Source organism: Myotis nattereri, assembly GCF_964212035.1.
Source record: "Myotis nattereri genome assembly, chromosome: 1".
NCBI lineage: Eukaryota > Metazoa > Chordata > Mammalia > Chiroptera > Vespertilionidae > Myotis > Myotis nattereri.
Window position 1 is genome coordinate 164,808,419 of NC_138075.1, and position 4,552 is coordinate 164,812,970.

General features: G+C 39.2%; 1 pseudogene across 1 annotated transcript; it reads left to right on the forward strand.

The window, feature by feature from the left end:
- The first annotated feature begins 405 nt into the window (after positions 1–405).
- On the forward strand, positions 406–3,899 carry LOC308532889 (acetyl-CoA acetyltransferase, cytosolic-like; annotated as a pseudogene). The gene is made up of 2 exons: positions 406–520; positions 2,792–3,899. The product of its transcript is annotated as an acetyl-CoA acetyltransferase, cytosolic-like (transcript).
- Positions 3,900–4,552: the final 653 nt, after the last annotated feature.

Sequence of the window (4,552 nt, forward strand, 5' to 3'; positions counted from 1 at the left end):
TTAAAGTCTGATCGTATGGTCTGATCCAAATATCCTAGGCAGAAGTCTAATTAGTTCAGGAAATGCATTTCAAAAACCTTTAAGTGTTTGTTTGTTTTGTTTTTTTAATGTACCCTTTCTAGACTTGTTAAAAGGATGCCCTCTACCTCTCCCCCCAAAATGGATGGGGTGGGAGATTCATAGCACAGTGACAGCTCTTTCCACCAATTTTGTCTTCTCTGCAATGCCTTCTAGAATTCTTGCTTTGGGTGGTGAATCCAAGAGTCAAGGAACAAGTTCTTCATCATTGTACTTGGAAATTGCTCATATTTCTAATAAAGCACCAGGAAAAGCCCCCCTGATCCCACTACCTTATAGAATCTGGGCTGTTGAAGAGAGGAGGGAGGGAAAAGGAGAGAACATGCTATGGTAAAATGTTCTGAGGTACAAAATTCTGCAGCTGCGGAAGCATTTGACCTTACCATTGCTGCTGCTGCTGCCGCCACTACTATTGCAGTAGCTGCTGTACATAAAAAAATGAGTATCTAACTGTGGGCAAAATCAATACCTTAAATATCTTATTGAAGTTATTCAGTGAAGATGTTTTTTTTCTGTTGCAAGCAAAACCATAAATGTATCCTTAAACTTGTTGATGCTGTAAACACTTCTTTGTTATTTTTTTTTATCATGTAGAAGGGAGATAACTGCAGTTCTGTATCATTTTTGATACTAATTTTAGCCCATAAATACCAGTACTTTTGAAATCTAATTTTAAAAGTTGCACAATGATTTCTTATTTCTCTTATATCTATCTTTGTAAACTACACTTCTGGAATTATAGGCATAACAGAAAGAATGGAAACATCTGAAAAAGTGCAGGTACTTAAAAACACATATTTTCAAAGGTGAAAGACAGAATAATATAAATACTTTTAAAATTAAATTGTCACATTCTTTCAGTAGATGATCAAATGTATATTATATTTAATCAGTCCTTTTGTTGAAGTACATCTATCAGAGAATATAACCACAAGTCTGTCTGTATGTATGTATATCTGAACTTGACCTTTATATTTATGATTTTTTTTTTACTTTTCCCAATAAAATATTTGTATACTTTATCTTTGGCAAAATGAAGCTCCTTGATAAATAATTTTGCTTATGGGATTTGCAGAAAATTTTCAGCCTTGAGGGAGTTGGCTGCTAAGTGCTCACTGGTTATGTTTATGTTCAGTAACAATATCAGTTGAGGGCTAAAATAAAATAAAAAAAACCCCACAAAAACCCCTCACTTTAAAATAAGAATATTTAACAGTGTTTATTTAGAGAACAGTGTCCATCTGAAAAACATTGCTTCCTTTAAGAACACATACCGTGGTACAAAGGCCAAGAACTCAAATCACAAACTAAGAATACTATGCCTCAAGAGGAATCATTTAAAAATAGTCCTCATCAACATCCTGTATTATGGGAGGTCCTAGACCATTTCAAATCATTCCAAAGAAGGAGGATAGAACTGAGCTGTTGCTGGAAAGAAATTCATCGTTCAGTTCTTATCTAGGAATGAAAATTAGATCTAAAAATTCCATAGCAGGCAGTTTTATGACACATATAAAACTCACAGCAGTGAAATTGCCATGGCATTGAACTAGTTTTTCAAATTATTCTTTCTGGAATGTTTTGAGATGATATTGAGGAATAAGTACTGGCATTACTTCCTTCTTCCTTATTTTTTTCTTTCAACATGGAATTCAGTTTTCTTTTCTTTTTTAAATAATAGAAGTCAAATTTTAAAAGTTGATTTCCTTGGGATAAATGTATGCATTATCTAATAGGTATTGAAGCCATCTAAGTTTATAAATACATTATCTCATTACAGTGTAACATTCATAATGATTCTATTATATTTACATACTATTATTTAATTTTTCATATTATCATCAGTAATTTACTATGAAAAAGCAATACCTTATACAGTACTTCCAAATCATAGCTCATTTTCCAAAATATTAATTTAATTGTTAACCATAAGTGACAACATGTTTAATCCAATACTAAAATTGCTGATCTTGGAATAATGAACTAGGTTTTAGTTCCAGCTATATTAGACTTCTTGCAACGTTGAGCAAGTAGCATAGAATAAGCTCTTTAGGTCTCTGACATATACTTCTTTAAATGTTTTATGGAGATATTGAAATATAATGTAGTGTGTATATCAAATGCATTACACATTCTAAATTCTAATCTAAACACTTTTACCACTATCAGGTATATTGTATATTAAAATATTATATATAGATTTTTCATCATGGTTTTGGAAATTATTTTTAAATGTGTATCTGAGATAGAAACTCACCTCCTTATGGCTCTATCAGTAGTAAAATATAAAAAGTGAAAAATATTACAGATTGGAACTGAATTACTTATGGCTCTGTGAATCCAGAAAGAAAGGCAACAAATGGATATCATTGTTCAACTAAGTAAATTGCAAATGTGTACGTCATAGAGTTGAGAACAGCTGTGAAGATTTAGCCCGTCAATGGATTAATTTCCATTAGTCGGTTAAAGTGTTAATATAGGGTCTTAGGGCAAATGGACTGCTTTTGGTTTATTTTTTGGAGAGTAGCAATATATTCTAAAATTCTCTTTGGTTCATCTTTTCTTAAGAAGAGGAAGCGGGTCTGTCAGTAGCCGGAAAAGGCTTTGCCTCTCTTGCGGCAGCACGGGGTCCCCAGCTCTGCGTGCAGCGGTCACGGGGCAGGGTGAGCGCTGGGTCCGCCCCATGGCCATGGTTTGGGCGGCGCCATCATAGGCTCCTTCAGTGCTGCCTTGTCCACCGTTCCTGTCCATGACCTGGGTCCAACTGTCATCAAAGAATCCCCGAAGAGGGCCGCTGTGGCTCCCGAGTAAATGTCAGAGGTCAAATTTGGGCACGTTTTGGCCCCAGGATGTGGGCAGAATCCTGCTGGACAAGCCAGTGTGGGTGCAGGGATCCCCTACTCTGCTCCAGCATGGAGCTGCCAAGTGGTTTGTGGGTCCGGCCCAAAAGCTGTGTGCCTCGCAGCCCAGTCAGTCAAGATAGGAGACTCTAGCATGGTGGCCGCAGAAGGCGTGGAAAGTATGAGCAAAGTTCCTCACCGGGTTCCCTGGAGGACAGGAGTCAGGATGGGGGAAACACGACTAACTGACAGTATTCTCTGCCATGTGCTACGGATGCATTTCACACTATCACGTGGGCATTACAGCTGAAAATGTAGCTCCCGAATGGCAAGTGAATAGAGAAGATCAGGACAAGTTTGCAGTTTATCCCAGAAGAGGACTGAGTGTGCACAGAGAGTGACGAAGTGATTGCTCCAGTGTTTGTATCTTCTTGAAAGGTCTGACCGAAGTTAAAAGAGATGAGTTTCCTCATCATGGGAGCAGCATAGAATCCCTATATAAACTAATGCCTTGCTTCCTTACAGATGGAGCAGGAATAGTCACCTCGGCTTCAGGGATAAATGATGGTGCTGCAGCTGTGGTTCTTAGGAAGAAGCCAGAAGCTGACAACCGTGGGCTTCCACCTTTAGCACAGATAGTTTCCGGGTCACAGGAAAGTGTGGAGCTTTCCATTATGGGAACAGGACTCAGTCCAGCAGTAACGTTGTTGCAAAAGCAGGTTGGTCACTGGAGGATGTGGATGCATTAGAAATCAACAAAGCCTTTGCAGCCCTCTCTGATGTAATAGCTAAAAAATTTGGATTAAACCCGGAGAAGGTCAACATTCAAGGAAGGGCAATAGCTTTGGGCCGTCCTCTGGGGTGGGGAGGCCATCTGGCTGTCAGATTCTTGTTACCCTGTTACACCAATGCAGTGAAAGGATGGACATCGAGGCGTTGCTGCCCTATGCCTGAGGTGGGATGGGGATAGCTGGCAGGTGACTGAAGCTCCCAACTTCTCTTTTTATTCTTTTTTTTATTCTGGGATTTATTTACCTTCTATGGCTGTCACTGGAGCTGAGAGCCGGCTTTAGCTCTGAGTCCCAGCTGTAGCTCTGAGACCTCGGCTGCTGAAAGCAGGGATCTGGGTTGTTCTATAATTGAAACACTTTTGCGATCCTGCTGGCTGAAGCCCAGCTGGCCGAAAGCAGGTTTCTGGGTTTTGTTTAACTTCTATAATTGCAACATTGTTTCTTAGAGTGCAAGCTCAGAGCCCAGCAACGGCAGGCAGGGAACCTTGGCTTCCTCCTTCACTGGAGCAAGCAAGCCTCCTGTTCTCTTCAGCTGCCTGGCTTCCGGCCGCCATCTTGGTTGGCAGTTAATTTGCATATCACCCTGATTAGCCAATGGGACACGTGTCGGAGCTACGGTTAATTACCATGTTTGTCTATTATTATATAGGATATATAATATTTTCACTTTCCTAAAAATCCTCTGTGCTCTACCTACTCATTCCTTTCACTCCTGAAATCCCTGGAAACCACTGACCTTTTTTATTTTCTCCATAGTTTTGCCTTTTCTAGAATTTCATACAGTATGTAGCCTTTTCAGGTTGGCTTCTCTCACTTAGTAATATAAAATTACAGTTCTTCCAT